Genomic DNA, 13,186 nt, shown 5'->3' on the forward strand with positions numbered 1-13,186 from the left:
AGATAAATGATCCTCGAGCCAAGTTATGTGAAACAATTTACAGGATTTTGTCAACCAAGCGAAGAATTATCTCAAATGAAACACAGTCGGGAGCCACCACCCTAGGCTCAATGAGCAAGTCACTAGAAGCATCTGTATTTCCTTGTCTGAAGGCGTTCTGGCGGTACCATAGGTTTCCTTTGTGTGGATCACTAGTCTCCATGTGCACTATATTGTCATGTTTATTTCCCATGCACGTTTTGATCAGTGACTTAAGCTGCCCCTCACTGATGACAGCAAACCAGCCTAGCCTTGCTTGTGTTACCGCTTGAGAAGGCATGCCTCCTAGCAGTTTGGACTAGGACCACGGCTGATTTGACATAAGGTTCCCTTCTGTAATAGTAAAGATGAGGTAGAAATGGTAGCCTGGTGAATGCCAATTGTAACTACGAGTGGTTCTCCTTAATTCAAAAATGTTCATACACAACTTTTTTGCTGAGTTCTTCTTCCTGGACATCCTCGCTAAACACTGGTACAGAGCCCTATACAAAACCTCAAAAATAAAATAAAAACAATGATTAATGCCAGCAAAAAAATCAGGCTGGAGACCAAAACAGTTGCGTTTTCCATAATAATACATTTACGTAGAATCTCCCAGGAAGCATTGAGGGAGATGATCCAGAGTTATCTGTCATGTGTATCTCACTTCTTGAAGATCTTCTTCAATACACCATCTGACTTTCACATCGCCCAAAGAACAACTACGAAAATGAACTCAATCTCAATCTAAAAATTATAGAATACGCTTTGACTACATTCTCCAGTTCTCATGAATTGTATTTATTCTACCTTAAGAAAAATATTATCCATTTGCACTTTTCCTAGGATTTTGCCAAATTTCAGCTCAAGAGACATCATGGACAGTTTTGCGTTAAACTAAAGCCCTACACAAATGACACTTTAAGTAGCTTGCCCTACAAGAGCCACATTATGGCAAGACAAAAGGAACCATGCATGTCCATATGGTCCCTTTTGTGATATGAGCTGATGAACCCTCTGTTGCAAGATGGCGTGCCTCAAACAAACATTGGATTTGCCTCCTACATCAAGAATGCACCAGCTAGGGTTATCCTAATAACTGGGTTTTCAGTCTTCTTAAAGTATTTCAACAACATGAAGTACTGAAGGTATTGAGGGTAAATATGACAGTCAAATAATAGTCTCGGTCAACAGGCGAAGTTATTGAATCCGTAAGTGAAATGCAAATACATTCTAAGACCCTGAACCGCGTTCACTACCGTGGATCACTCTACCCTCATATCTACCCTTCTGACTCTAAAGTTCTTCTAGTTCCTAGGCCAAATGTATCTTTCTAACAGTGCTCATTGCTTTCACCACAAACTCCATTACCAGCCGGTGTCTCCCCTTTTCTCCAGCTATATTTTATCGCTTGATACCGTTATATCGTTCAATGCTTTCTTGCATCCTCTCTATGCAGATGAGACCCATTTTCTTCCTCTCTTATCCAAAGTCTGACCCTTCTGAGTCTCTGACTGTATCACAGCCCTCTGTTATCATATAGTGAACCCTTCTGACAGGTTAATGATCTATTTCCTTGCTATAATAGTTTCTACAGCTCTTACAGAACCTATATGATTCCCCCACACCTTTAACTTGACACCATTCACTAGAATCCTTAGCATACTTTTTCAAACTAATGTGTGCCTGGAGTCTGTCATAACAGACATACCTTTAGCTACTAGATACCAAAGAATGAACATCTGCAAAAGCCACCGCCACATTCCTTTATATACTTCTAAAACATGTATTAGTAAGCCTCACGAATATTCCCTGCTGACTAAGGTAATACATTTTACTACCAGGGCCTTCTATAACCTTCCCAGGCCATCCCTTTCCTCAACCCATCTGCCGAAAACAAGGCCCTGTATGAAGTATAAACTAACTACTATGTAACTGCCCAGCTGGGATACCTGCTAGGCACTTATCGTCCTTCGCTCCTCGCACGTGCAACCTTAACTCAGAGAAGCTTAATCCTCTAGTAACATCCAACCCTTCTCTGGGCAACCTCAAATGTTGGTCTTTTAACTTGCTTGGATCTCATCACTGGAACTCACTGCCCAGGTACTTGCATTCTATGCCCTCTCTCTCCCCTTTAACCCCTTCGCTGCTGATGACGAGCTCAGCTCGTCATCAGCCACGGTGGTCGTGTGCGGATGACGAGCTGAGCTCGTCATGTAACGCGGCTTTTTAAAAATTGCCACACACAGCGGGAAAAGCCGCCGCAGCAATGCGGTTAAAGACTGCTCTAAACCATTTCTTCGCAAACAAGAAGGTGAGATTGACTACTACTACTTTGAAACAATCCCAATTTCCACCCCTATCTTTTCACCTGTTTCCCTGACAGCCATGTCCTATGTACCTATACATTTTGTGAGATATGTTGATCTATGTTATATCTTGAAAAGGGTTCAACATTGTGCTTTAACACTCACCATCAGCAGCAACCATCATATTCGTGTTGTCCATCAAACTATTTTTTTTAACCTATACACGGCAAAACACGCTTCTGTGTACAGAATTTCTAGCCAAATCGCTCCTCCTATTAATAAATAATCCACTCTTTCAAGCAACTGCCAGGAGACATCCTTAAATTATCCTATGGTGCAGTTTTCTTTTATATTGAATACAATCCTGTTTTTTAAGCTCTAGAATGTGCAAATTGGAATCCTTGTGGACAAAAAGCAGATTTAGTTACTCACAAAGATGGAGGTCTAGCTAGCCTCCTGCAAAAAAGAGCTAACACCTCTCATTCCCGGGCCCCAGGCAGATCACTGCATTTTATTATTACTTCCAGTTAAGAAAGTTGGCTGACGGTTGTATGTGGAATGCTGAGCACTTAACACAAGTCTTATCTGATACTTTGGGAATTTAATTAATGGCATGAAATAACATCGTAAAAGGATCCACACACGGTTACAATAGCAAAACATATTTTTTCTAAACTGGCACACTAGGCTCCCTATTCTGGCAGGTTTGCATAGACATGGTATCCATGCCTGCAGTGTTGCTTTCTTTCATCCTTAAAGCTCCAGTTCAGGATATACCGCCAAAAGGATCATTTTTGTATTCTGAGAGATACAAAGGTATTCGCTCTTCTTGTTGGTTTGGCTCTCTGAATGGATGAGAAAAAAGACACTTAGGAGAGGCATTTTCTTATTCCAAAATCAGGCGGTATCTTAGCAAACTGGAATTTTTTTAGATGTTCCGCAGATGTTCAGGTGCCTCTTCGACAACCTGAAACTGCGCATTTAAACAAATATCTCTTGATCTTCACTGGCCACATCACCTTCGGATTGTGTGGTTCAGACACACAAGAAAGAAATATCACAATTGAAAACACTGTACCTGATGTAGGTTTTTTGCCATAGCAGCATATTGTCCCCTTCCACAAATTAATGGGAGAACAAATGTCCCATCTGGAGCCCTTTATCAAAGCAGAGGACATTTCCCTACCTAGGCGGATGGATCTGCCAAGGTAATTCCAAGATTAGCGATCCATTGTAAATGCCCACATGTATTTTGTGTAATTTGTGGGGGGATTTTTGCAGCATGGTGGGGTTTCTATACTTGTCTTTCTTGTTAAAGTCTGTTTGTTCTTTGCATAGAAGTCTTTGGAGGTGCAGCAAGATATGGTGGCAGATTTGCCAGTCTGGGACAGGCAGCTGAAATGCAGTCGTTTCTTGTAGACGTACCTCCATGCATTGGCAGGACAAGTGGCAGAATCAGACGCGTTTCTGCCGGTGGGACATGCTTCATCTGCATCACTTCAAATAGGATAGATATATCACTGAGGTGCGGATACAGTAAATTTTTCCAATATCGCTTTCACCTTCTCTGAAACCAAGCCAGGTGGGTTTAGTCCACAAAGCCTGGACATGAAAGGCCACCGGATTACCTCATCACGGTTTTCTCACTCTGTAGCCGACTTTCAACCTAACAACAGCTTTCGTGATTCATCAAGGTATGTAACCATCCCGCAGCAAACGATTCGACAGTGTATTCCTCCATACCTACGGCTTCAATTCTGGATTGGAGACTTCCTAAGATTCTGCACATCATTGAAGATCCAGGACCTTTTTCAGAGGTGAGGGGTAATGGCAAACCCACCAAAAATCTGTGGCTTCCCAGACTGCTCATCATTAGGGATCCCTACTGCAGGTAGATGTGAGAAAGATAGTTACGGTTCCATTGGTGGAGCCTCAGTTGGCATTGCCATGCAAAAACACACCTTGCTGGCAGGTTAGCCGCTGTGGGACTGCCTGCGATAAGATATTGAAAGCTACACTTATTTTAAAGAGTAGGGTTTGCAATGATGTTTAAAATTCAAGAAATGGCAGTCACAGGCAGAAAAATCTATTTTGTTCGTTTTTTTAGAAGCAAAAATGAGCTTTGGGGATTTGTTTCTGATATGCGCAAAAATGACGGGACAGACACGACATGTAGGCCATCAGGAATTACATGGTTTTGACAAACAGTGGTGTCACCTTGTTGGATGAAGCATTTTTGGCCAATATTTTCACTCAGTCAGCAAGGAACTCACATATGGGCAGGCTGGCTTCTGCAGACTGGCAGGGACAGGGCCTGCCAGTGGAAGCTCTTCCGTTAAGGTGGAGGAGCGTTACCCCCCTGCTCTCAGGGCAGTGGAAAACAGAAAAATAAAATGATAATAACACAACGTTATTATCTTTGTATTTTTAATTTGGGCTACTGGGCCAGGTTCGGGCGGGCTGGCGGCACATGGAGTAGGAAATATGTATGTACCTTAAGTGCTCATGACAGTTTGGCCGGCCGTCTTGGGCCAGCCAAACAGTCATGCGTATTTAGCATTTCTCCGCCTGGCTGTGTTGCACAGCCTAGTGGAGAAAAGTCCCAAGGACCCACGCACTGTCTGAGCTGCCAAACTGGTCGATCAGACCAATCACAACGCTGCTGTCATGCTGGTGACAGCAGCGTTGTGATTGGCTTAGGGGAGATTGGGTGCTGCCGGGAGCCAGGAAGGAGAAGCTGCGGCAGTAATCAGGCAAGTGATTTTTATTTTTTTCATCCCCCCTCCCTGCCCCGCCTCAACACCCCCACACCATAGCAGCCGTCACTGGGGCCTGCACTTACCAAGCGGTTTGGCACTTAGCCTACCACACAATAGATGAGGTCCCTACCATTTACTGTTACCTGTAGCTCATGGATGGCATATTATTCAAGAGAAATAGCATCCAATGAAAAGGCTGTGGACTTCTGCTTCCCGTTATTCCTGAAAGCACTTTTAAGTAGCTACAAAGTGGTGTGAATACTACATAAACCATGCATTAAATACATCCATTCTTCCCTTTAAAAAGTGTATTTAGTTGATGAATTAAACATGCAGTGTTCTTAAGGGAGCTACTTGCTTTCGACTATTCTGAAAAGTTTAAGTTCCTTTTGCATTTAACTTATGGGGATGGATAAACCTGCATCAAGGACAGATTTTAGAGCCTTTGTTGGTTTCTGATCTATAAATCCTTTAAAGCAGGGATTACAGAGCTGGACCACTCTATCGTTAGGAAGTTAAATATTTTTCCAGGCAGCAGTTCTTTTTATTCTATTTATATTTTTTGTATTGCTCTTTGGAGGTAGTGTCATTGAACACTTGAATAAGAAGTTCTCTTCGAATCAGAAGTTCTCTTCAAATCATTTATTTTAAATCTTTAGATGCATATGGAATGTATGTGCACATACCTTTGGAATTCTATGGACTGTGGACAGTGTAGTGTCCTACGGGACACATTCTAGTCTTTCTATAAAGTGTAACCCACACTGTACACCCACCCACCACCGGCGTCACGAGTCAGGTGACCCGGTCAATAAAAGGGGCCGAGCGCACGTGCTCGCGGCCCATTAATTAGCCCACTATGCTGGTGTCTGCGTCCAGTTTTAATCGTAATGCGGGCCTAGGGCCCAACACTACAGACAGCATGGGGAGTAATGGTGTACTAGAAGTGGTGAATTTTCAAACACTGCCTGTATTTTCTGGGTAATGAAAAAGCTCCAGAAAGCAGTATTCATGAAGCACATACTTCCGGTATATGACGACAAATGCTCCAGTAGCAGTAATAATGCGCGTATTAAACAAAATACACCCAGCACGCTTGTACTAAATAAATAAAGACAATTAAAATATTGCATGTTTTATAACCCAGTTGATTAGCTTTGCCAGTGGTTGCTATTGTTTGTACTTTTTACTGTTTAAACATCCTCTTGCCACTCAGAAACAAATAAGCAAAAAAATAGAGCCTGTTCTGGGATCAGGGTTGGACATGGGTCAATTGTGTAATGTAGCTTCCTCTAGTTCTAGGATTGTGGCGAATCAACATCCGCGCCTTAATGGTCTTATACATGATAGTGAATGCATTATGCTGCATCCCGAGAATATTAAAACATTGGAAGCCCAGCAGCAGCCCATCAAGAATTCTGCTAGTTCATAACTGCCATCCTGTCAATTACACCAGTAAAGCATCATTGTTTCCAACACCTAGCACAAGTGCAGTAAAGCTTCATTTGGTTGTCTTTTGTGCAAAGAAAGAGAAACTAAACCTTTTAAACGTTTTAAAGGTAAACTAGTGGAAGATCTCATTAAACGAAACATTAAGGTCAAATATATATGTATATTTCCTTGTACTAGCATTGATGAGCAAGGGGAAAGAAATGCGTCTTTTGTGAGCTCATGTCTGCATTTCGCATTAGCGACAAATCACTCCTACTTAAAACACTAACTAAACATTTTTCAAAGGTCATTGTGACTTTTTAAAACAGCAGTGTTTCCTGGTATTTATGTTATGAGTAAACAAATGATTCCGAAAGAGTGCGGGTAAATAACAGATGTTGCATTTCTTCATCGTCAGTGACGCCCAAATCTGGCCCTGTTTTTTCTTCTATTTTAATGTATTGTGTTGCCATTATTCATACCTTTAAAACATACTACAATACACTTGCAGCATTATCCACTCATATCATTAATCCTGAATCCAGCAACATAAAAATGCACTGGTGTGGTGTGGCTCACTGGTTAGAGGCGGCAGACCCGTAAGCAGAGAACAGCCCGGAACCAGGGTTCAATTCCCGACGCGGCAGGGTCGTGGACCAGGGTCAGTGGACTCGATAATTCTTGCCTCAGTGCCTACTCTAACTAGGGATCACACTCGGCAACTCTGGGCATTAACTTGCCTCATCTCCACAACGGCCCCCCACATATGCCGGGGATGCCTGGTTTCACCTTGGAGATACCCAGTAGGGACCATCTCACAGGGATAGCCAGGACGGGTTCCCCAGCGGTCTACAGCGCCACGACGCCTCAGGGCAGCAGTGCGCTTTACAAGACACATTACATTACATTACTTCATTTTTATATCACCCCAGCAAGAATAGAGTTGGAGACCTGGCCTGGGCCCGCAATGTCAATCACGATTTGCCAATTGGCTTCTCATGCTTCTTTCCTGTCCCAAACTGAGCATACTTGACGAAGTATCTTTCACTGTCTTTCGAGGTGACTGTATTACTGTCTGAATTTAAACACTATACAGCTCATTATGCAGCTAAATGACTATATAGAAATTGTCTACATAAAGGTTACAACCTTTACGATAGATAGAATGAGCAAGAGCCACACAATCTTTTGACTAGTTCCACATGAGTGAGAAAAATAAGCAGGATTTATACTAGAGTCCTTTCCAGTATACACTCTGAGGCTGTATGCTGAACCAGCAGTGCTTATTTTGAGCCGGTGTTTGCCGGTGGGGGGCACCGCCATTTATTTTTAGGGACCAGCACTTATATATCTGCATCATTTATTAATGGAGCGCAAGAGAGAAAAATTACACAGATTGGAAAGACAAAGGAAGTGAAAGACTGCAAAACCATTAAGGAAAAAAAGCAGGAACCTGCAGGTGTGAGATAAAGGGGGAGAGAGTGTCTGGTAATGAGTTGAAGAGGTATGAGGTGGTTTTAAAACTACCAGACTTGGTAAACCGCATGACAACATTTCTTTGCACAGACTGTGGGCTTCTGATCAGAGTTTCAGGCACCAGTACTCTTTCATTCACAAATTAAGCATTATTAACCTGTGGCACTCTCACACAACATATAAACCTTAATGTTGAATGAGCTCTCCTACTAGGTATACACTGCCTGAACAACAGCCCCCCTTTGTACACGTTTAATAACCCGTCCACCGCTATATTCTGCCTTTGAGTATAATCATCTATCCATGACTGGCTCAATTTAACTCCTTGCGTGCTCGTGACGGAACCATTCCGTCACGAGCCGCGGTGGCGCTGTGCTGGTAACGGAATGGTTCCGTCACGTCCTGGCCGCCGCGCCTGTGCTGCACTGATTTTGCGCCTGCGCTCGCGTTCTATTGAGCGGGCATAGCGCGCCCGCGGCTCGTGACGGAGTGGTTCCGTCACGAGCATGGTGACGCCGCACCGCCCCCCTCCCCCTAGCGCTGCGGTGGAATTACCACCGCAGCCAAGGGGTTAAACAACGTGTCATATTCTGTGTGGTTCAGTGGCAATGCGGTAGAGCTATCAATTTGATGCAACATACGTTGCAGCGTCAAACAAGCATTGGGAACGCCTAAAGGTCTGACCCTGAAGCTTGAGCTATTGACTTCGACAATGCTTGTTTGGTTTGGCATAAAATAACTCCAAATTGGGTGCCAGTAAGTGATGACACATAATTTATGTATTCTGGCACGTGCGCAGTAAAGAACAGACATTCCAGGATGACTCCCGATATAGCCAGTTGTGATGCACTGGCAGGTATTTTGGAATTTTTAATTTACCATTTCAACATGGTTGATGGCCATTTTAGAATGTGAATTAAAAAGATCAAATAACATTTGCAGGAGTACGGAAAGTAGGATGTAAATGGGCTGCTGCACAATCGGGAAAAAGGAAAACATTTAAAAACGAGGAACCGAAAGGAGGAAAGGAATGTTCAAATTATAGTGTATGGGACAGTTTGAAGTAACCTCAAAGGATTACTTCTAAAGCTTGTTTGTAAAAAAGATCTTAACCCCTTCGCTGCGTGGTGTTTTCCCCCCACTGTGCAGGGGGGAGGGGGCCGCACGGGGCACCACCGTGCTGGTGACGAGCTCAGCTCGTCATGAGGCACAGCAGAGCTGCCCTCATGACGAGCTGAGCTCGTCACGGCCACACCCGTTTTTGGAACGTTCAGCACAGCAGGGAAATGATCCCCACGTGCAAACGTTCCAACGGCCGTGACGAGCTCAGCTCGTCATGAGTTCAGCTCAACTGTGCCTCATGACGAGCTGAGCTCGTCAGCAGCACCGATGAGGTTAAACGCTCAGTGCAGTGCTGCCTATGACATTCTGTGACAGTCAGGAAATGGATGTGCTCACTACAATTTATGATGAGAGCCCTTCTTCAGTCATGATTTGGGATCAGTTAGCAGAAGTGCATAAGCCCAACTATATACTTGATTATAACAAGAACGTGAGTGGAATTCATAAAACTGACCACCTGATGTGACTTGTAAAACCAGCAAATGGTACCTGAAGTTGGCAGTGAACAATGCATACATTGTGTATTGTCTGACTGCCACTGGGGTTTGATATCAGAAGAAAGGATGGTTGTTGAAAAGCGCTGTGCATAATTCCTTCTGCAGAGATAGCCAAAGTCATGGAGTTTAAAGGGGATTAGGATTAGTTGGACTGAAGGGTGAGCTGCTCTCTTCCATCTCTCTGTTCACAAAAGATATATGCGGTTTTACAATTTAGAATTTTTTTGGAATATTGCAGGGGAGTTCAATATTAATAGAAGAGAAATAGATCTTGGAAACCTGCATCCTTGCACTGTAACCTATGAGTAAGTATCTGATCTGTGTTCTTAGGCATATTTTGCATAACTCCTCACCTTACTAAATATAACACAGTTAACCAAATAAACTGCCGGACCTTTGTCAGTGGAAGGACAGAGACATGCAAAAATAAAAGCCTGATTACAGAATACCTACAATGATCTGTATCATAAGAAATTCTGATAACGCGGTTAATAGGCAGGGCTATAGGAATTATGTGGCATAGGAGGACAAAATTATTCGGAAGGTTTGACTAAATTATGTGGCAACAAAAGCTAAACTATCCAGAGTAATTCTGCACATTTTGTGATAGCATACAGCAATTAACAACAGAAAGGTGACTGGTCAACCTTTGCGAAGGGCCTTCCATTGCACAGCAACATGCGGCAAAACTTTTGTTATGGTTTTTTTTTTGTGGAGCTTTATATAGCGCAAACTAGACTCGATCAGAGCGCTTCACATGAGCACCAAATACGTTACAGATGGACACATTCATTTTGTTAGGCACAGAGAGATTGAGTGATTTGCCCAGAATCACAGAATGTTGAGCGTCCATGCTGAGACTCAAACCTGGTTCCCCAGCTCCGAGGTCAACCGCCCTAGCCGTTAGGCCACAAACAATTTGTTTTTTAAAATCTGGAGATTATGTAGCAGATAATGCTGTAGCAAATGTGGAAAATCCATAATTATGTGGAAAACGCAGCATCCACAAATTCACACAATTTCAGTGGCCCTTTTAAATGGTACATAAAATAGAGCCAGATTTACTAAGATTTTGCAGCAGGTATGCGTCACTGTTTTGGCAGAGTCCCGTGAAAAATCTATTTTGGTATTTACAAAGCCATGAAAAGTCCAATTTGCATAACGTAGAGTGACTTTGTAACAAAAAAAGTAACACGAGGCAGCTTATGCTTTACCTTGCATTACCCTGCAGCCAGGGACGTACATGTGTGGAACATGGGCATTCCTGTGCATCCACTCATGTATTTTGACGCAAACCCAGATTTATTAAAGTCTGTAAACCTTAGTTTCCGCCAGAATGGTTCATCTACTTGAGGCTGCACACACTTACACAGAGGATATTGCCTTTAAGGATAGGACAGTCCTACCTGCATGAAAATATCTAGCCCATAACACAGGCTCCCTTGTGGCTGGGCAGCAACGAGAGCGACAGTGCAGGGATAGAGCGGAACAGCTCCATATCTTTATAAATATGTTCCGATCTCACACATTCACGCAATGCAGCGAAGCACCTTGCTTGCTGTGCTGCGTTGCGTGAACTATTAGGAAATCTGGCCATAAAGAGATGTATTTGGTTGGCTAAATGAAAAGTCTGAAGTAGAAAGAAGCACATTACATTTTTTGTGTTTTAAGGTTGGGCACTACCTGACTTTCTGCTATATTGATCAGCAGCTACACCTAGAGATTTCTAAGCATATTAATAATCTGAAATAAGAACTGACAGTAATATATATTTCAAATAATTTGACCCCTATGTTTACCCATTAATTAAGCTCTTCAGTGCAATCCTGCCAAAAACCACCATATGTGAGCATAAATTAGAAACTACTGAGAATATGCCTGTTCGACAAAAAGATTATTTTAAGATATCCTTGGTCCATCCATGTAATAATTCATGATCAATGTAGAATGATCAGGAAACAGGCAGGAATAAACCACATCAATCAATCAATCAATCAATCAGGATGTATAATGCTCGGCTAATCCCCCGATAGGGTATCCAGGCACTTGCAGGCCCCAGAGGATTATTCAAACAGCCAGGTCTTGAGGGCCATTTGGAATTCCAGAAGTGAGGTGATGGTCCGGAGGTGCATGGGGAGGCTGTTCCAGGTCTTTGCTGCGATGTGGGAGAAGGAGCGTCTTCCACTTCTGCTTCGGTAGATGCGGGGAGTATGGGTAAGTGAAAGAGAGGCGGAGCGTAGTCTTCACTATGGTTGGTGGAAGTTCAAGCAGTGGTTAGTGTAGGCGGGTTCTTGGTTTGTTGTGCCTTGTGTGAGTAAGTCAGCAGCTTGAATTGGCAACTCTTCTGTACGAGTACCCAGTGGAGTTTCCTGAGGTGGGGTGTGATGTGGGTTCATCGGGGAAGGCTGAGGATGAATCTGGCTGTGGCGTTCTATATGGTCATAAGTCTCTGTAGAAGGTGTGTGGCGATTCCTATGCAGAGAGCATTACCGTAGACCAGTCGGCTGGTGAGGACGGCTTGTGTCTCATGCTTCTCGTGTTTAGTGGTAGCCACTTGAAGATCTTACATAGCATGCGCAGAGTGAGGAGTGGGCGGAGGAGATGGTGTTGATCTGTTGTTTCATGGTGAGCTTGTTGTCAATGAGGATTCCGAGGTTTCTGGCGTGGTTGGAGGGAGTGGGTGCGGCTCCTAAGTCTGATGTCCACCAGCAATCGTTTCAAGTGTTGCTGCTATTGCCAAAGATTAGCACTTCTGTCTTCTCTGTGTTCAGCTGCAGGCAGTTGTTTTTCATCCAGTCGATGATGTTTGGCATGCATCTGTGAAAGTTGGTTCTGGTGGTAGTGGTGTCATCAATGAGTGAGAGGATGAGATGGGTGTCACCTTCGTAAGAAATTATGTTGACACCGTGAGATAATGGCCAGTGGGGTCATATATGCGTTGAAGAGTGTGGGCCTGAGGGATGAACCCTGGGGGAAACCGCAGATGTTCTCCTTGGATTCAGAGGTAAAAGATGGGCAGTGGATCCCTAGGTCCTTCTGGTGAGGAAGGAGGTGATCCATCTGGATGCGTCCCCTTTGATGCCGATGTGTTGAAGTCTTTTGATCAGTGTGTGGATACGGTGTCAAAGGATGCCGAGAGCTCGAGGAGGATCAGAGCTGCTGCTTCTCCTTGGTCAAGGGAAAACCCAGGCAGCTGCCGTGTCCCTGCATCAGTCTGGAACAAGCTGTAACTGAAGGCCACAAGCAAGAGGCAAGCTAGGTGTCCAGGTGTCTACTGATGTGGTCGCGCTGTGGCCTGCATCAGGTAGGTTCTGAGGTGGATGGGGCTTCTGTTGGCAAGAAGAACGGTGAGTGAGGTAACCCGGCTGGGAAAACCCCAGCAGGAAAATCTGGGCAGGTGTGGTGTCAATGGATCAGTATGAAGCAAGCAGGAACTGGAGGCCATAGGCAAGTGGCAAGCTAAGTGTCCAGGTGCCTACATAAGCTAACTAATTGGCAGTATGTGCATTATTTTAAAGGTTTTACTTGATAGTTGTCAGTTAATGTTATGTTATGGGGAATATATAGAGTGCAC

General features: G+C 43.7%; 1 protein-coding gene across 2 annotated transcripts in view; it reads right to left on the minus strand.

The window, feature by feature from the left end:
• Positions 1-13,186, minus strand: part of RBPMS (RNA binding protein, mRNA processing factor) — a 678,829-nt gene that overhangs the window by 190,074 nt on the left and 475,569 nt on the right. The window lies entirely within an intron of this gene.

Source organism: Lissotriton vulgaris, chromosome 3_1 (assembly GCF_964263255.1).
Source record: "Lissotriton vulgaris chromosome 3_1, aLisVul1.2, whole genome shotgun sequence".
Classification (NCBI taxonomy): Eukaryota; Metazoa; Chordata; class Amphibia; order Caudata; family Salamandridae; genus Lissotriton; species Lissotriton vulgaris.